Raw genomic sequence first — 21,429 nt, 5'->3', positions numbered from 1 at the left:
TTAAGGAAGCATTTGAGAATTTTCTTCTACTCTCAAGCATAATCATATTACATCAGATTTTAAACCAAGACTTTAAACTTTTTGTTAATACTCTAAGAATATTCTATGCTTATGACTAGAAGCATTACTGAACTTGGCATTGCACTCCTTTGTCTCCTTCATTGCTAAAGTAATATTCATGTAAAAACACTGCCATAATTACAACAATGGGGGGTTGGCAGACACCTTCTGTGACTATAAAAGGAAAATTAAAGCACAAAGAAAATGTGTGGTAAAGAGGAAAGGGCTTGGTTGAGCAGTGGGTGATAAGTTCTCCAAGTTAAAGCTCATTGAATATAAAAGTTGGAATTGCTGAGCTGAAACAAATTCAGGAGGACATCTGATCCACTCTCTGCGTTCCAGGCAATAGCACACAATTATTCAGGACTAAGATTTAATTGTATTCTGTGTAGCACTTTTTTTTTTTCTCTTAAAAAATTGATCAAACAGTAGGGAAGAGAAAATCTCAATACTTAATTCAAAGCTTATTGTATTTTGTGGTTCTGAAATATTGTTGAAAAGATTTTAAAATTCCAAATCCTATTCAGATAGAAAGCACATATTCCAAAATAAATATTTTACTATTTGTACCGCCAGTGTGATATGAGGCAACAATTTCTTTCTTACCACAAAAGCCAAGGGAAGTCCTTGGAACTAGGCTCAAACTAGCAATCCTACTTTTCTGAGACTATTGGGAGACAAGTTTGTTCTTTGATTTTCCCAGAGATTATTAAGCAAAGAGTCCAACCAAAATGCTATATATTGTATAGTACTTATATTTATAAACAATTGTCACATACTTTGGGAAAGTATATTACCCTTTCTGCATATCCTACTTATATATTCTATTTATATATAATTAAAGTCATGTGAGTAATACAATTTTGTACAACACTATTTGCTCCAGAGACTCAAATTCCACTTGTAAAAGTTTATGCTTAAGAAATAACCATAGGGCACCTGGGTGGCTCAGTGGGTTAAAGCCTCTGCTTTCGGCTCAGGTCATGATCCCAGGGTCCTGGGATCGAGGCCTGCATCGGGCTCTCTGCTTTGCGGGGAGCCTGCTTCCCCCTCTCTCTCTGCCTGCCTCTCTGCCTACTTGTGATCTCTGTCTGTCAAATAAATTAAAAAAAAAAAAAGGAAAGAATCATAGAAGTGAGCAAAGACTTACTCATAAATGTTGATTATGACATCATTTCTAACAGCCCAGATGTGAAACCACGAAAGTACCCAAAACCAGAAAAGTGAATAATTATGGTGCATCTATACAACAAAATATTACCTAGCCACTAAAAGTATGAGGTCATAGAGTATCTAGATTCACAGGACAATGTTTGTGGCATATATTATCAAGAAAAACTTGTATAATAGGATCCCATTTTTTAAATTTAAATTTTATTTTTAAAAATTATTTATTTATTTGAGGAGAGAGAGCACAAGCAAGGGGAGTGGCAGACTCCCCACTGGGCAGGGAGCCCAATGCGGAACTCAATCCCAGGACCCTAAGATCATGACCTGAGCCAAAGGCAGATTCTTTTTTTTTTTTTAAGATTTTATTTATTTGACAGAGAGAGACATAGCTAGAGAGGGAACACAAGCAGGGGGAGTGGGAAAGGGAGAAGTAGGTCCCCTGTGGAGCAGGGAGCCCAACTCGGGGCTTGATCCAAGGACCCTGGGACCATAACCCAAACCGAAGGCAGATGCCCAACAACTGAGCCACCCAGGTGCCTCCAAAGGCAGATTCTTAACTGGCTGAGCCACCCAGGCACCTCCACAATGTTTTTCTATTAGAGATAGTGTTCCCTCACATTGCAGTTCATTCTGGAGAAAAGATACTTACTACCCAAATGCTCCTCTACAATATTATAGGACTTCTTAACATGATTCATCCATTCCAACTTTGATTTGAACTCATAGGTCATTTTAGGATATGTCATTGAAAAAAAAACAAACAAACTACCTTAGGTACTAAGTATCCTGTTGACTTCAATAAACAGAGATCTCTTTTTATAAGGCTATATATGACTGAAAATGAATATTCTACTTTAGTGATACTCTCAATGAAGGCCTCCTCTTACAAATTAGAAGTGTATCTTTGTACACCAAGAGCAAGCACCGTCTTATGAAGCAACTCACCTAAGATACTTACCTGACTCTTCTATAGGTAGACAGGATGAGATTCGGAAGAACCATTTGGGCTGTCCTAAAAAAGTATAAAACATGTTTGCTTATGCTCCAAGTTGTCTCAAAGATATTTTAGTTGGTTCCTGACAGCCTGCCTGCCTGACTTCCTGAATGCAGTCCAAAGTCATTACAAGTGCAGAGTAAAGTAGGCCTTTGTGCGGGGGTGGAGTGAGGAAAACATCCCTGTCTGGGCAGTGGTGTCAGCAGCAACCCAGCGTGGGATATCAGAGCCAATGAAGAGTAAGGAGAGCACCCACACGGGGGGCGAGGCCATGGCCTTGTGTAGGGTTTTGGAACCCAAGTGGGTTTAGGAGTTTGCCCACATGGGATTGGGGTGGGGGGGGCAGTGCAGTGGTAGCACCAGTGCCAGATTAGTAGTGCATTGGGTAGGTGGTAGTGATGCGCCAATGAGTGAATATATTGAGGATAATGGGAACCAAGTTTCTCACTGTGGGAGAAAGGAGTTACCAATATGAAAAAGGAAAAAAACTAGAACCAATCTGTGCTGTGGGATTAGGATTGTAGTGTAAACCTAAGGTTTTCGAAATATATGTGGGCTTCTAGGGTGCCTGGGTGGCTCAGTGGTTTAAAGCCTTTGCCTTTGGCTCAGGTCATGATCCCAGGGTCCTGGGATCGAGCTCCGCATTGGGCTCTCTGCTCAGCAGGGAGCCTGCTTCTCTGTCTCTTCCTGCCTCTCTGCCTACTTGTGATCTCTGTCTGCCAAATAAATAAATAAAATCTTAAAAAAAAGAGAGAGAAATATATTTGGGCTTCTAGATATACAAATAAAAATGTGCATTTCTGTATTATGCAGATACATGTACTCCTTGTCTTTATCTATGGAGAGGGCCTAGGAGCAGCAGCAACACCCCAACAGCCATGATCACACCCAGGGCTCACATCTTGGTATTTAAATACCAGTCTTCACAAAGATGAACCAGAGCTTTATACAGGAATGGCTGAGTCCATGGCTATGGCAGGGAACGTACAAGACCTCTTGTGCCAGGAAGTGAGGAAGTTCTCAAAGAATGATGGGACATATCAAAAAGGACACTAGAGTCAGTTTAAGTGGAGTTTAACTGGTGAAATCTGGGATAATTTGATCTTCAAAATAAATGATAGTAACAAATGTAACCCACTGAATAAAGCAATCCATGAGTCCACACTGCTATAAATAAATATATAAGAATAAAAGGTTATTCCTACAGCATCCATTTTCTTACAGAATCCCAAATAATAAACAGAAGGAATGTTGGAATTTGAAAAGCACTATTTGGCAAACATGGAAGAAATAACGAATTGAGCCAAGAAACATCAATGAATGGATATTTATATAGCCTCAAGGTATTTCCCTGTAAAGTATTTGGGCTTCTGCCCGTTATGTGTCAGGGTATTCCTTGTATGCAAATCAGTAGGGACAAGTCAGGCGTCACCAAAGGGACCCGTTTCATCCTGGGCTGAAAATCCCAGTCTCAGCCTATATATTCGACCACTGAGAGAGAGTTGCTGGGGCCTACCTTGGCTGACAATAAAAATGTATTTGAATGTCACCAGTGATTGTTACTCAGTACCAACATCACAGCATAAGCACTGGTAATTCCCATTGTTTCAGTCTATTTGGGTCGCCATAACGAAAATACTATAATTGGAGTGGCTTATAGAAAACAGAAATTTATTTCTCATTGTATCAGAGGCTGGGAAGTCCAAAATCGAGGCACTGGCAGATTGAGTGTCTGGGAAGAGCCTACTTCCTGTAGACAACTGTCTTTTTGCTATCTCTCCGCATGGTGGAGGAGGCTAGGGAGTTCTGTGGGCTCTGCTTTACAAGAGTACTGATGCCTTTGGTGAGCGCACCTCAGGACCTCAGGACTTCCTGGAGGCCTAACCTCCTAACCTCACACTGGGCATTAGGCTTCAGTATATGGATTTTGGTGGGACACAAATATTCCATGTATAGCGCTCATGACAAGACCGTGTAGTAACCAATTAAAAGTATGTTCCATGAGTGCCTGGGCGGTTCCATTGGTTAAGCATCTGACTTTGGCTCAGGTCATGATCCCAGAGTCCTGGGATTGAGTCCCATGTTGGGCTCACCTCTCAGTGGGGAGCCTGCTTGTCCCTCTCCCTCTGCCCCTCCCCCTGCTTGTGCTCTCTCACTCAAATGGATAAATAAGATCTTTAAAATTAAAAAATAAAAATTTAAATTAAAAGTATATTCCAGGTCTTAGAGCTTTGGCCTCATCTAAGAAAGTTCCAACTATCTGGGCTGGTTCTTCAGTAGGAGGTGCAGCCCTTCAGCAGGTCACATACATTTGATAGAAAAGGAATCTGTACAGAGGTTAACACCAGCCCTCCGCGGCTTACTCCATGAGATTCTTTTTTTTTTTTTTTTTTTTAAGATTTTATTTATTTATTTGACAGACAGAGATTACAAGTAGCCAGAGAGGCAGGCAGAGAGAGAGAGGAGGAAGCAGGCTCCCTGCTGAGCAGAGAGCCCGATTCGGGGCTCGATCCCAGGACCCTGAGATCATGACCTGAGCTGAAGGCAGAGGCTTTAACCCACTGAGCCACCCAGGCACCCTACTCCATGAGACTCTAAAGCTGTACAGTCTGACAGAAATACAGTGCAGGCCTATACCTGAGGAACAAGCATAGTATGAAACTTCTCAATTGCCACATGGAAAAAGTAAAAAGAAATGGGTGAAATTAACATTAATAATGTATTCTATTTACCCCCTCACATCCCAAATATTCTCACTGCCACATGTAATCAATATAAAAATCATGAATGAAGTACTTATATTCCTTGTTCATGTTAAGTATTCAGAATCTGGTGGTATTTTCCACTGGTGTCACGTCTTGATTTGGACTGGCCACATTTCAAGAGCTCAGTAGCACAAGAAGTGACCTTATTGAGCTGCACAGACGTGGGGTCTTCCGGCCATGTTCATGGTGGCAAAGCAATTCTTGGCTTCTCTCTTCTGGAGAGAGTCAGGCCATTTTTTGTGCACCCTGCTGGCTTATAGCAGACTGCCCTAAGCGGTCTTTCCTAAGCTCCTTCCCTCTGGGATCTTCTCCCTAAGGACTTCAAGGACACATTCACTGTCAGTTCCCTTAGCTGAAGGGAACGTACCAGAAACACTTTCTAATACCCAGAGAAAGTTGTGATAGATAGCCCATGGGGCACGACAGTCATTACCCTCCAAATACACTCCTCTGTTTCCTCAACCTTGAACAAACTGCAGAGAGTTGCTCTTGAATCCTTGGGGTTACTGGCATTTGGGGTTGGATGCTTCTCGTCGGATGTCCCTTGTTGCTGGGCTCTCCCGTGCGTCTCAGGATGTTAAGCAGTGTCCCTGGCTTCCACGCACTAGACACCAGGGCTGTCGCTCCCCACCCACCCTCACCCGCCCCCACCCGGCCTCATCTGCCCCCACCTGTCACCATTCTACACAGCAGATTGCTGACGCGGGGGCTATGCCTTGCACCTGGGCCGGATGATTCGGATCAATAAAAGGTCCGTTTTTGTGTTCCTGGATGCTGCATGCCACATCACTGCAAGAGTCTGAATAAATGACGGTTAATGGCTTTCAAAGAGAAGAAAACCAAAAGGAAACATTTCATCCCGCGTGCTCTCTCAGCCCCTCCCGAATTCTGCACTGGGAACCAGGTACGCCTTCTACTTTTTTTTTTTTTTTTTTTTTGAGTGGTAAAATATAGCTTGTCAGCTTCTCCAGCATGATAAGGAAGAAGACAATTAGAATCTTACCCAAATTAAGTTTTCCTCTGGCCTCACACAATGCGTCCATTCAGAGTTTTGCACAAAGAGCACACATCCCCCTACTTCCCTCATATTCTTTTTTTTTTAATTTTTTATAAACATATATTTTTATCCCCAGGAGTACAGGTCTGTGAATCGCCAGGTTTACACACTTCACAGCACTCACCAAAGCACCATCCCTCATATTCTTTTAAGTGGGAGTTTGGAAAGGGCCCAACATTCCCTGTTAAAAAAAAAATTTTTTTTTAATTGTCGCTCTTAGTAGTTACCTCTTAAAATAAGCGTAGTGGAACGTATTTTAACACTCTAAAATAAACTTGCCTTACGAAGGGTTCCAGGTAGAGCTGATGAGCCCCCCAATTTTTTGTTCTTTCTCACCCCACCACAGTGCCTTGTGTGACTCTCACAGTAGCTACATATGCAAAGAATGTAAATAGAGGGGAAATACATCTCAAGCCAATTCTTAGAGGTAGGCTAATTCATTTCCACCCTTTCAGTCTTATGGCTGTAACTTGATGGCAATAAGGACAGCGCTGGGGGGTGACCGTGGCTCCAATGGGTTGACACAAAGGATTAAGTAGAGGTTACATAAAAAAAATTTCACCCCGCAGGAAGGGGAAGCCAGTGCTAAGACACCATCCTCAGGGATGCTGAAAGGAGAAAATCTCCGAGTCATGGAAGCTGAAATTCTGCCAGAAAGGCCAGAACCTAAAGGAAGGTAGGGTCTGAGAACCACCCACCTGTGCTCGCCCCAACCCCACCCCTAACACCATCCCAGCCTCCCCTGCAGGTTCCACCAGGTGGCTTTGTTGTATTTATTTACATTTAATAAGTTTTACTTTAAAACTTATTATTAAAATAATTGTTAAATTGTTAAATAATTATAAAAATGTCAGGTTTAAAATGGCCAGAAGAGGAGAATTTGCATATAACCTCCTACCCATTTCCCCTCATTGTTGACATCTTACATTACCAGGGAGCATTTGTCAAAACTAAGAAACTGACATCGATATATTATTGATTTTTAACTAAAAGGTTTATTTCCTTTAACATAAAAACATTCAACGCACATTTGCTTGAAGGCTCAGCTGTTAGGGGTGCAGGCTCGCGGTTCCCTTGAGGACACAGGAAAGGCCAATCTTCATTTCCATGTAATAATTAGATGTTCATGTTATATCCATGCTAAAGAACAGACCCCAGGGATGCCTGGGGAGGGGCTTAGTCGGCTAAGTGACTGCCTTCGGCTCAGATCATGACCCTGGGGTCCTGGGATAGAGTCTGCATCGGGCTCCTGCTCCGCAGGGAGTCTGCTTCCCCCTCTCCTTCTGCCTGCTGCTCCCTCTACTTGTGCTTGCTCTCTGTAAATAAATAAATAAATAAAATCTTAAAAAAAGAAAAAAGAACAAGCCCCAGAATAAGCTTTATTCTCCAGCATTGGGAGCATTCCTTCCACCCCAAATATTTTCAGTCATAAATCTGTAGGGGTGTTTGGGGTCCTGGAGGGAGTTCCCATCCTGCAAGATGGTGGGCAGTCAGGGCACTTTTGCCTGCCCTCTGCCCATGGGCTTCTTTGGTAGATGGGATTAAAACTCCGAAGAATGGACCTCGATCTGGTCATCCCACAGGTGCTGGTGGAAGCCCTTTCTTCTATTTGAGAAAATCCTGAGTCTGCCTCAAGAGTGTAGGTCCTCATCTGGTCCTCAAAGACCAGTTCTGGGGCTCTTGGATGTCCCAGGGGGCAGGATCCAGGACAGAGCCTCCCGCCCCACCCCTTTTAGCAAGGTCAGAAGTCTTGGATCTTTCTTAGTGGGGATGGTCTCACTTACTTGTTTTGAAATATAAGCTCTGCCCACATTTTTTTGTCTCACAACCAACTGGTAAAGTGGCTGACAGATCCCTTAACCCAGATTCCGTGGATCTGGGATGGATGCTAGGGATCTGTGTTTCTAGCCAGCACTGCAGACGATTCTGGTTCAACAGCTGGGACTTAAGTCAGGCTACACTGTTTGACCAGCCTGCCCGTTCTAAGCACGACGGTTTGGATTATTGACAGCTGAAGGTATCATTTTTAGCATTCCCCAGAGGGACTTTTTTTTTTTAAGATTTATTTATTTATTTGACAGACAGAAATCACAAGGAAGCAGAAAGGCAGGCAGAGAGAGAGGAGGAAGCAGGCTCCCTGCTGAGCAGAGAGCCCGACGCGGGCCTCGATCCCAGGATCCTGGGATCATGACCTGAGCCAAAGGCAGAGAGGCCTTAACCCACTGAGCCACCCAGGCGTCCCCCCAGAGGGACTTCTTAGTTCACGACTTTATGAATTTTTGTTTTACTGTGATTCGTCGACAGTAACAACATACAGCTAGGTACAATTCGCTAAACCCTCAACGCAAGCATGAATGCATATATCGCAAATTATATGCACCAGTGTTCCAGTGATAGATACCCATTCACTAGATGTGGTCAAGGGAGTTGTTCTGCTCTGGGTTCTGGCTGCTGGCTTTCTGTCAGTCGTCCAGGATCTATGTTGGCGGTACATCCTCTCACATACTACCGATGGGTCTCTCCTAGAATGATTACCCTGTCTTTGGGATTTCTAATAACAAATTGTGCATGTAATCTAAATCCTCATGGTTTCGGGCTTTCCAAAGCCGCTCTCAGGAAGCCAGGATCCAGGTGCCCATTCTGAGCAACAAGTAGTTGTACAAATTCTCCAGGAATATATGTTCATTCTCACTTCCCATGGCTGCATCCGGCTTCTCCTTGGCCCTCCTTCTGCATGTACAGAAAGGATGGGCTCTATTCTAAGGTGGCTTAGCAATCTTTAATTTCACTTAAAAAGTACCTTTGAACTTATTTAAAAAATCTCTATAAGTGAACTCTTTTTTTAAGATTTTTTTTTTTTTAAATTTTTAAGTTGTCCCTACATCTGGCATGGGGCTTGAACTCATAACCCTAAGATCAAGAGGCATGTGCTCTACTGACGGGGCCAGCCAGGCACCCCTCTGTAGTGAATTTTACATCCTGTCATGTGTGTCCTATCTTCTCAGGTCTTCCTGGAATGACCTTTATCTAGCTGCATTTTATCTAATATACATCATTATGTCTCTGACATTCATTTCCTCAAGTTCAAATGTCCTAAATAACCGTCTCATTATTTGACTGATTTTTCTTGCGTTTCCTCTTTAATATAAAGGCTTAACTGGAAGAATATCATCCAGTCTTTCGGTCACTCTTAACGTGCTGGCCTGCGGCAGCCGAAGAGCTCCAAATAGGCTCATTTGATGTTGCTGAGGCCACGGCATTGGGCATTTAGAATATGATTTGGGGTGCCAGCTATTTGATCAGATTCGATGCAGAAAAGTCCAGTCATTTCTTCTTCTGTCTCTTTGGCCTATGTCTTCGTTCACTCCGGAGCTTGGCTGAGCCTGCTGTCTCAGACCACGGGTGTGGGGTTCTGCCATCAGATCTGGCTCCTGGTCTCTGCAGGAGACTGGGGGCCGCGGGCTTGAAATGTGGAGCAGTGGCGCGGGAGCAGGGAGCTCAGGCCTGCGACAGGTAGCATCCAGATGTTTCGCTTCCTTTGTGTCCACACTGGGTTGGCTCTCCCGCACGCTCTCATCAGAACTCTCCGTTTCATCCTCCTCTTCCCCCCACCACTGCTCCCCAGCGGGTCGCCCAGCTCCCGGTCGGCTTTCCCGCCGCAGACCTGAGTCCCCGCCTCTCTCCGCTGGGTCCTAAGGTCCGCCGTTCCCAGCGTGCGAGAAGCCGGCAAACCTCGCGAGACCATCTTCCAGCCACAGGGCACGGATAAGGCAGAGGCGGTAGGTCCCCACCGAGGCGCACTGGTCAGGAAGGGGCAAAACCCTCAAGGATCAGGATGTTATTTTAATGCAACATTCAAAGAATCAAAAGTGATGCAAAACTCCGAGATGAGTAAAACCCGAGAAAGTCTCAATGAAGACCGGCTGTTGGTTTGACGACTTTGAGTTCCTGTGTCCCAGGAACGGCCGGTGCCCGTCAGCCGGTGGGTCCTGGCCCCGCGGGTCCGGTGGGTTCTGGAGGGGTGACCACGGTGTGTGAACAGATGGGTCAGTGCGGGCTCATGTGGAGTCACTTTTGAACCCTGGGATACTTTTATTAACTCTCCGGTGGTTCAAGATTCAGGAGAGTATGCTGTGTGGCCAGGGGTGCACCTGTTCCCTTTGGCCTCAGGCTCCAGCTGGGCCCTGCTCAGCGCTGTCCACCCACAGTGAAAAGGGGTTTCTGTCTTATCCTCCGAGCAGGATTGGGGCATTGTTCCAACCTTTTCAATGCCCTCTCCTCTTGAAAATAAAAGAGCAGCTTCCTTCCGAGGTGAAGTCGGCCTCTGTATAGTAGTAAGTACAAATCACAGGCTGCTTTGTAAAATCACAAAATCATATTCTCACAAAATGCACTGCACTAATGATTATTTGTGCACTTTTCCTTTTTATTTATTTATTTGTCAGAGAGAGAGAGAAAGCACAAGCAGGGGGACCAGCAGACAGAGCAGGCAGTGGGAGAAGCTCCTGCTGAGCAAGGAGCCTGATGCAGGGCTGGATCCCAGGACCCTGGGATCCTGACCTGAGCCAAAGGCAGAGGCTTAACCAACTGAGCCACGAAGGTACTGCTCAATTTTTAATTTTATGAAGAACCTCCATAATGTTTTTCATACTGGCTGCAACAATTTCAATTCCCACCAACAGCAGAGTTCTCTTTTCTCCACGTCCTCACCAATGCTTAATGATTTTTGTCTTTTGCTAATTGTCCATCTGACCAGTGTGAAATGATCTCTCCTTATGGCTTTCATTTGCGTTTCCCTGATGACTAGTGAGGATGAGTTTCTTCTCATGTGCCTATTAGCTATCTGTATGCATTGTTTGGGGAAAAAAAAAGTCAAGTCTTCCCACTTATAATCATATTATTTGTTTTACTAATATTGAATTGTTCTTTATATACTTTGGACATAACTCTTATTGGATGTATTATTTGCAAATATCTTCTCATTCAGTAAGTTGCCTTTTTATTTTGTTGAAGGTTTCCTTTGGTGTGCAAAAGCTTTTTAGTCTGATGTCATCTATTTGTTTATCTTAGCTTTTGTTGCCCTTACCTAAGGACACTGATCCAAAAAATATCACTAAGACTGATGTCCAAAAGTTTACTGTTAATGTTTTCTTCTTTATGGTTCCAGGTCTTACAGTTAAGCCTTTCATACACTTTGAGTTTATCTGTTGCGTTTATTTATTGAATTATTTTTGAGTTAATTTTGTGAATAGTATAAGAAAGTGGTCCAGTTATATACATTTTATATTTGTGCAGTTTAATAGAATACCTTCTATTCTAATAGTCCCTTAACATCAGAAAATAATGGGAAACACTGTCTACATAACTTCTACTTGGAATGTGTTATGTGGTGATTTATCATAACCTCTTTAGATCCATGAAATATAGTGTTCTTTTTATTAGCCATGGTGGTCTTCATTGTCAAAAAGCATTCAGATCATATTTGCATTACATGGTATTAGGAAGATCAATCAGCAGTAGATGAACGTTAGCACTAGAGCACAAGAGAGCCTTCCAGTATACTATTTATCCAGTTTGTTGGAACAGATTTTCCTCCCTTGTAGACATATTCCCCTTCTTTGGAAAGCTTTGTCCTTATTCAGATTTCATTCACCTGACTATGATAGAGTTTCACCGTAATCCTACCTGTCCTAATTCAGAATTTAGGGTAACGAAGTTTCATTTTTTAATATAGTCAAGAAAATGAATCACTTCCTTTTTAAAATAAGAACAAGAAATTTTATGCAATCCAGCAATTTCACTTCTGGATGTTTATCCAAAGAAAATAAGAACACTTATTTAAAGGGATACATGCACCCCTATGTTTATTGAAGCATTATTTACAATAGCCAAGATATGGAAGCAACCTAGTGTGTACTGATAGATGAACACGTAAAGCAGACGTGATATATACTTATACATATACAAATGCATGTATGTATGTTTGTATGTATACACTCACCCATAAAAAAGAATGAAATGTTGACATTTGCAATAACCTGTATGAACCTAGAGGGAGGATATCATGCTAAATAAGTCACGTGAAAGAATTAATATTTTTAAAATGTCCATACCACCCAAAACAATCTATGGATTCAATATAACCCTCATCGAAATACCAATGGCATTTTCACACAACTAGAACAAAGCATCCTAAAATTTGTGCGGAACCACAAAAGACCCTGAATAGCCAAAGTGATCTTGAGAAAAAGGAACAAAGCTGGAGGGATCCCAGTCCCTGGTTTCAAACTCTACAAGAAAGCTAGAGCAATCAAACACTGATACTGAGCACAGGAACAGATACCTCGATCAGTGGACTAGAATACAGAGCCCGGGAACAAACTCTCACTTATGCGGTGAATTAATTTATGACCCAGCGGGCGAGAATATACAACAGAGAAAAGACAGTTTTTTCAGTAAGCTGTGTTGAGACCACTGGACAGCTCCATGCTGGAGAATGCAGGTAAACCAGGTTCTCACATCACACACACAAACTCAAAAGGGTTTCAAGACTTGAATATAAGACCTGAAACGTTAAAACTGCATGAGAGAGGCCAGGAACGTTATCCATGGTGCCTCACGTGGAAGAGACGTCCTGTGCACTAAGGAGTCCTTTGACCTTGGTGCAAGTAATCGCCAGAGGAGGACAGAAGGTTCTGGAACTGTCTCCACAAAGGCAGACCATACTTTCAAGAAGGAGACCTTGCAAAGCAGTAAGAAGGAAGATGAGATGCAGTGGCAGAATATCTGTGCACAGGGTGGGTCGTGGACTCAATATTCTCTTCACGGGCAGGACCACTGGCTAGGACAGAGAGAGCTGAAGGTTTGGGATGCCAGACCAAGGCAGAGAGGGGAGCAGAGGAGGGAATGGGGTAGAAAGGATGGGGAGAGAGACACACAGACCTGTTCTTGGACGACCCAAAGGACTGACAAGCTGAACTGAGCATCCTTTGAAGATGAAAGATGCTGTGTTTGTGGGAAGGCGCTCATTCCCGCAGTTGCGCTGTCGCTAAAGCCAGAGAAGCGGAGAAGGGCAGGGCAACTGATCTGAGGCTGAGAGTCCCGAGCAGGACAGTCCCGCAGGTGGATGACAGCGTGGTGGAAGGAGCGCAGGACCCTCCCCTGCACCTCAGGGTCGTGTTTGTCTGCACACATGCACCTCCCCGGAGCACCCTGTTACCTCCGTGTTGATAATAACTAATTTTATTTAAACACCTTGGGCAATGTTTTCAAACTTGTGATGATCCCTCTGTTTCTTCACCCCCGTCCTATGACTTCTTTCATCTGCCCTGGCTGAAAATGGGTGATCTTGGATGACTTTAATTAAGTTCTCTTCTTCCTTCAGCATTTCGTCCTCCTGCTCCGGTTTGTCGCTTTCGTATGGCTCAGTGCTGACACCCGGTGGCCTGTGAGTATAGAGCAGCGGACAGGCTGGGTTTGCTCCAGCTCGCCTTGGGAGAGAGGGCAGGAGAGCACGTGCTTGGTGGGGAAAGGCAAGCGGAGGCTCCTGCTTCTGAGCCATCACACCAGGAAGGCATCCTTTAGGAGCTCAGGGGACCCTCAGAAAATAGGAAAGCCTTTGGCCACAGACATAGACATGCTTCTTTGAGAACTAAGTGAATTTTGCCAGAAATTATAATCAACTGGGAGTGAAAGCTGATCAAACTTTTGAAGACAAAGAAAAACAAGCAAGGAGAAGCCCTCTGGATTCGGGAGTATTAGGCAAAAGAGAATCAGAATGTAAAGCCTTTTTGGGAAGATGTGGGCTCTCAGGTAAATCTTTTTTTTTCCCCCCAACAAATATGTATTGAGGACCTACTATACCTAGCTTATGAAGTAGTCATGCTCTGTGAAATATCCCCTTCCCAATCCTTGATGAAATCTTGGGAAGATTTAGTAAATTTTGGCTACTAAAAGTCCATTTTGTTTAAAACTTCAATAATACCCAATTCAAATCTCAAATAGTATCATAGCCTCTCCCACTCTAGGCACTAGGTCATAAAGAAAGTCTTCACTTTAAAGAAGTCATCATTTTTAAAACAGATATAATTGACACTATGTGTTGGTTTTAGGTGTACAATATAAGAATTTGATAAATGAATTCTCATGGAGAAAGACTCTCCTGTCCCCTTCAATGTCCTTCTAGTGGGACTAAAAATCAAATTGACAGGAGACAAATTAAGCAGAAAAAAATAAAATTTAATAGCAGACCTGCGGGGAGCCCATATATGTAAAAATCCAAAGACAATCAGGCAAAACGAGGCATATATGTCATCCTGAACTACAGAGAAGGAGGTAAGGGTCTGGGACTTTGGAAGGAAGGAGAACAATTTGCAGAGGACTAGGAAGACGAGCAGGTGTTGGTAATTAGAAGTTTGCTCTGCCATCCAGGTGGGTCACTCGGATAACGTTTATCTCTGGTAATAACCCTTACTCTGGGAAACACCCCAATTTAGTTTCTTTGATGTAGTTAAGGGAGGCACAAAGTTTCTCTTGGTCCTGCAGGGTCTCATTTGCCTTCGGCTCAAAATAATCTTCATGCCGAAGTGGTCCATCTTGGGGCAGCCTGCCCTCGGCTTCTAGAGCATATATGACAAGATGATTATCACAGTAAGTTTAGTTAACACCCGTCACCACACACAGTTATGCATTTCTTTTCCCTTGGGATGATAACTTACAGGATTTACTCTCTTAACTTTCAATCTACATCACCATGTCGTCAACTATAGTCATTCTGCTTTGCTTTATATCCCCAGGACTTATTTATAGGAAAGAAGTCATAACTTTTAAGCATTGAAATTACATAAACCCTTTTATCTGACCCTATTGTAATAATCTTAGTCAAGAAACTGACAGCCTCCAACTCTCCAGCCTCTTGGGTGTTTCCTCAAGTTGGGGAGGCATCTGGAACTGTGTCTCTTCCCCACTCTGGGCAAGCTGGGGCGATCATTCTGCTCACCTCACTGGTTCACTTGTCTCTTTAGAGATCTCTGTTTTTTATTATCCCATTTGTTTCTTTCAGCTGTTTGGTCCCCCACGCCTCCCCACCCCCCGGTTGTTTCAAATGGGAGAGTAAATCTGGTCCCTCCTCCTCCATCCCATGGAAATACATGAGTCATTTTCCATGCTTTTGTTTCCTACTTATTTTTGGTTTTAATTTACATTTCTCTTACCTAATGGGATGGGGGCCATTTTTTTCATGTGCTCATTGGCCACTGGTTTATCTTTTTTGATGAAATGTCTATTTAAAATTTGTGCCCTTTTTTTTAAATTGGGTTAGTTATTGTTCTTGAGTGGTAGGAACTCTTGTGTTGTATACGGTGGGCATGAGTTTTTCATCAGATGTGTGTTTTGCACATATTTTCTTTCTTTTCTTTGCACATATTTCTATAGCATGCCTATTCATTTTTCTTAACATTATTTTCTCCAATATTTTATTTATTTATTTATTTATTTGACAGAGAGAGACACACACAGAGATGGAACACAAGCAGGGGGGTGGGAAAGAGAGCTGCAGGCTTCCCACTGAGCAGGGTGCCCAATGCAGGGCTTGATCCCAGGACCCTGAGATCATGACCTGAGCCAAAAGCAGACGCTTCACCCGACTGAGCCACGCAGGCGCCCCAACAGCATCTTTTGTTAAGCAGAAGTTTAAAAAGTTTTTAGTGAAGCCTAATTTATTAGTGTCTTTTTTATGGAGTTCTGTGCCATTTTTAAGAAATCTTTGTCTACCTCCAAATCACGATGTTATTCTTCATTGCTTCCTCCAAAAACTTTATAGTTTCATGTTTATCTCAGATTAATCTTTATATATGGTGTGAGCTAGGGATAAAGATGAACTTTTTCCCCATAAGAACATCCAGTTGCTCTAGCATTATTTGCTGAAAAACAACAAAGGACTTCTATTCTTTGCATGTTTTGTTTTTATTATTCCATTTTAAAAATATTTTTGTTAGTATTAATTTTTAGAAATTTCAATCTAGCATAGGTAGCATACAGTATTTTATTAGTTTCAGAAATACAGTGATACAATGCAGTGATTCAGCAGTTCCTTACGATACTCAGTGCTCTCCATGGTAAGTGTGCTTTAATCCCCTTCCCCTATTTCCCCCATCTCCCCCATCTCCCTACCCATCTCCATCAGTTTGTTCTCTGGAGTTTAGAGTCTGTTTTCTGGTTTGTCCTTTTTTTTTTTTTCCTTCTGTTTGTTTTGTTTCTTAAATTCCACATATGAGTGAAATCATATGGTATTTGTCTTTCTTTGTCTGACTTATTTTGCTTAGCATAATACTCTCCAGCTCCAACCACGTTATTGCAAATGGCAAGATTTCATTCTTTTTTTATGGCTGAATAATATTGCCTTGTATATATATATATATATATATATATATACACACACACACACATCTTCTTTATCCATTTATCAGTCGATGGGCACTTGGGCTGTTTCTATAATTTGGCTATCGTAGATAATTCTGCTAAAACATCAGGGTGCGTATATTCCTTTGCATTATGTTTTTGTGTTCTTTGGGTAAATGCCCAATAGTGGGATTGCTGGATCATAGGGTAGTTCTATTTTTAACTTTTTGAGGAAACTCCTTACTGTTCTCCATACAGTTTGCATTCCCACCAACAGTGCACGAAGGTTCTTTTTTCTCCACATCTTCACCAGCACGTGTTGTTTCTTGATTTCTTGACTTTAGCCACTGCTGACAGGTGTGAGGTGATATCTCATTGTGGTTTATCATTTCAAATGGGTTCTGTTCTATCCCAATCTAATTTTTCAACCCTTTGCTAGTATCATACTGTCTTCAATCTGTAGTTTTGTAGTCAGATAGTGTAAGTCTTCCAACTTTATTGTTTTTCAAGATTGCTTTGGCTGTTCAGGTCCTTTGTATTTCCATATGTGTCTTAGAATAAACTTGTCAATTTCCACAAAAAAATCTTAGTGAGATTGTGATTGGAACTGAACTGATTCTATTGAATCAAGAGATCAATTTGGGGAGAACTGATATGTTAACAATAGAGTCTTCCAATCCTTGACATTTTAGGGTTGCTATTTATACAGGGTTTTAATTGTTTGATACTCTTCTCAGATTTTATCCCTTTCATCTATGTATTTATCAGCAAAAATATTTTTATATTATTATTTTATCTTTTTAATGTTTGCAACACCTACAGTATAATCTCTTCTCCCTGGTAATGGTGACTTGTGTCTTTTCTCTTTACTTTTTCCTTGACCAGTAAAATCATTAGAGGCTTTTTGATTTTGTTTTGGTCTTTTCAAAGAACTAATTTTAAGCAGATTATATTAAACAGATCTTTATTATATGTTTTCTATCTTATGAAGTTCCACTTTTTATTATTTCCTTTTTCTTTCTTTGAGTTTATTTTGCAGTTCTTTTTCTAAGTACTTGGACTCAATTTTTTAGCCCATTAAATTTCACTTTCTTCTCTTCTAATGTCAGTGTTTCCCTCTACATCCTGGTTATGTTTTTATTATTATTTAGTGCTAAATAATTTCTGATCTATTGTGATTTATTTTTGACCAATATATTATATTAAAATGTCTCTTACTTTCCAACCATGAATTTTACTAGTTATCATTGTTTTTGATTCTGAACATAGTTGCATTATGATATAAGCAACCTTGTATCTCTATATGATATTATTCCTTGGAAATTTGTAGAGATGAAGCCCGTGTGTGATCAATTATTATAACTCTTATATGTGTGCAGGAAAATTATGTATATTCAGCAGTTGTTGAGTGGTATGTTATATATGATACCTATATCTCTAGCTATGTCTTTTTTTTTTTTTTTGGCTTATTTAAAACAGGGAAGTAAGTCTGACCCCTGTTATTCTACCTTGACCAGAAGTAGAAATACATGTGTCATTCTTTTTTTTTTTTTTTTTAAGATTTTATTTATTTATTTGACAGACGGAGATCACAAGCAGGCAGAGAGGCAGGCAGAGAGAGAGGAGGAAGCAGGCTCCCCGCTAAGCAGAGAGCCCGATGCCAGGCTCGATCCCAAGACTCTCAGATCACGACCTGAGCCGAAGGCAGCGGCTTAACCCACTGAACCACCCAGGCGCCCCTACATGTGTCATTCTTAATGCTAATGATTTCTACTCATTTTTGGTTTTAATTTACGTTTCTCTGATGCCTAATGATAATGTTGGGCACTTTTTCATGCGCTTATTGACCCTTTGTGTGTGTGTGCACGGGGAGAATCTTCATTGGGGGAGGTTTGGTAGTTTTGATTCAAATCGTCTTCATCATTACTAATTTTTTTTTTTTTTCCGTGCTCGCTTCGGCAGCACATATACTAATTTTTTTTTTCCTCTTGACATGTCCCAACATTTATTCGTACCTTTGGGGGCTACTGTTCCTTTGACAACGGCTCGAGTTAGTTTGGAACGACACATCTCAATACAACATTCTCTCTAAGGCCACTTAGAGCCTAGGGAAGGTGCTGCCCTCTCTCCGGGGCGGGATAGGGCCCGAGAGAGCTCGGGGTGAGGACTTGGGGAGGGCGGCGAGGGCGCGCGGGGAGCAAGCGCGCGGGGCAGTGAGGGCGCGCGCGGGGCGAGGACGCGGGACGGGAGGCGAGCGCGCGAGTGGCCCTCGGGCGCGCGGGGGCCGGGCGCGCAGGGCGGGGCGAGCGCACGCGGGGCTGCGAGGGCGCGCGCAGGGTAGGCACCGCGGCTGCGCGCTGGGCGACGAGGGACGCACTGAGCGGCGCGCCCTACTCCGCGTGAGGCGCTCGAGCCCGGCCGCGGCGGGCGGGCCTCGGCGAGGGGGTGCCAGGCGGGCTCGCAGACGTCTCCCTGTCGCCTACCGTGCGTGACGCGCCGCGGAGGAGCCTTTCCCGAGGTAATGGGACGAGGAGGAACCTTCCCGAGTTCTCCATCCTCACGCCCGGGGTGCGCGGAGAGGTGACTCCCTTTCCCCACGCGGAGCCTGGCTCCTCAGGTGGATGCTGTTTTCTGGTCCCTTGGCTCTGCTGCCTTCCCCTCGCGCCCCTCGGCCCGCAGCCTCGCTCCCGCAGCGCCTGCTTCTCCGGGACGAGTCTGGGGGGCCCCTCGCCTCCAGAAACCCTCCTCGGTTCCCAAGATAAGGCCCGCGTGTGGGCGCGCCTGCTGCGTCCTCCTGAGACGAATTAAAATACATTTTTATCTGCTGCTTCTTTCAGTTACTGAGGGGAGAATTTTAAAATCTGTGATTTTGAATTCGCCTGTGACTCCTTTTAGTTTTGCCAGTATGTCTTGGGGCTGTTATTAGTGCATGTAAACTTAAAATCACGGTCGTTTCTGGGGCGCCCGGGGGGCTCAGTCGGTGAAGCGTCTGTTTTCCGCTCCGGTCATGATGCAGGGGTCGTGGGATGGAGCCCTGGGTCTCTGCTTAGAGTTTGCTTGACAACTTTTATATATACATTGCTTCTGTGTAAATACGTGAACACACTTATTTCAGGCCTCAGGCCATAACTGGATTAAGGGTAACACTGTGGACTTTCTCATGCAGTCTGGTTTTGTTTTTGTTTTTTTGTTTTGTGTTTTGTTTCTTTTGTTTTTGTTGGCCCTTGTTTATGGTACTTTAATAATTGAGTACAACCCGTTGCTTGATGCTTTGGAACTTTGCCCGCAGAAATTATCATTAGCTGAGTTAGAGCTGGAGCCCTCCAGACGGGATCCGCATTTGCCTCTCCCCGGTCTGTGGGAGCTACTCCGCTAGCTTCTTCTTACCTCAGTGTTCAGCGAGAGGATTGCCCAGTTCCCCCAGCCCGTGTGAATTCAGGCTGAAAACACTCATGAAGGCTAGCTTCTGTTTTTTTCCTCTTTCCTACTTAGCATTAAAATTTGATCTAATACATTTTCTTGCTTATCTTGAGCTGGGGTTGAGATGGGAAAAGTGGGAGATTGAAGAGCAAAACCAGTTTATGTCTACATTCATTCTGAAATTGATGGTTTTAGCCACTGGGATCGCTTTTGCGGGGAAGATCTTCGTTAAACTCCTCAGCTGGGGAGACTCTGGGCTACGTCTCTTGAGCCATTTGAGGCCTTGAATGCAAAGTTCAGTGTCTGTCTCCATCCTCCCTCCTTGTTTGGGAAAAGGCTGGCTACAGTCTTACCTGTATTCAATCCCTGATTTGAGAATTCCTTACTTTGGTGACAGGTCATTAACTCTCAGATTTTTAATTGTTTTTAACAAGAGAATTCATTCAGGTATTCAGCCCATCACCTTACTAGAAACAGAAGGTTTTTTGAAATATGTATTTTTTTAAGATTTTATTTATTTATTTGACAGAGCATGGATGAGAGAGAGTGAGAGAGCACAAGCAGGTGGAGTGGGAGAGGAAGAAGCAGGTTCTGCACTGAGCAAGGAGCCTGATGGACGGCTCAATCCCAGAGCCCCAGGATCATGACCTAAGCCGAAGGCAGATGCTTAACTAACTGAGCCACCCAGGCACCCCTGGAAACAGAATCTAAATTTAGCACATGGCACCTCAAACTCTGTTAGGCTGCTCACTCGTGCTTTTTTTCCTCTCACATAATTACAAATGTCAGTATAATTGAGAATGTTTGTTTCCTTTAAGCTCCATGACTAGAAATTAGGAAGGAAATTAACCACGGCTTTAGGGGTAAAGTGTATGGTAACCATTTCAGGAGTGTTCCTAGCTTGGGTCAATTTTTTTAAAATGCTGCCACAAAGTTTTGAAGAAGATACCACAAGTCACTTCCATCTGTTAATTTGAAACTGGCCCAGTAAACTTAACATTTTTATTTTTAGCTTTTGCCTCCTTTCAGTTTATACTTCTGTTGTTGTAGGCTTCTTCCAAAACAAAAATCTCACAAACAAGCTATGGTGGGCTGATGATTGCCCTTAACCCCCAAAGGTATGTCTATGGGAGCCTCTGAATGTTGATCTAGTTTGGGGAAGAAGAGGATCTTTGTAGACATAATTAAGGATCTTGAGATCATTCTGAATTATCTGGGTGTACCCTAATACAATGGCCAAGGATTTTTGAGGAAAAGGCACAGACGTAGACACGTAGACACAGAGGAGACACAGAGTGAAGGTGGTGTAAAGACAGAGCCGGAGGGAGACCAAAATGATAAATCTGCAGAAGCTAGGAGAAAGGCACAGACACGACTTTACAGCTCCCAGTGGGAGCCAGCCCTGCTGACACCTTGATTTCAGACTCCTGGCTTCTAGAATTGTGAGGGGATGCATCATTTCTGTTATTTTAAGCTGGTTTGTGAGAACTTGTTTCAGCAGCCCTAGGAAACTAATAACTAGTTGTACACATTGTCCCTACACCCGTAAGTTTTAAAAGACTACA

This window comes from Neovison vison, chromosome 1 (assembly GCF_020171115.1).
Source record: "Neovison vison isolate M4711 chromosome 1, ASM_NN_V1, whole genome shotgun sequence".
Lineage (NCBI taxonomy): Eukaryota > Metazoa > Chordata > Mammalia > Carnivora > Mustelidae > Neogale > Neogale vison.
Note: the sequence above shows the minus strand (reverse complement) of the source record.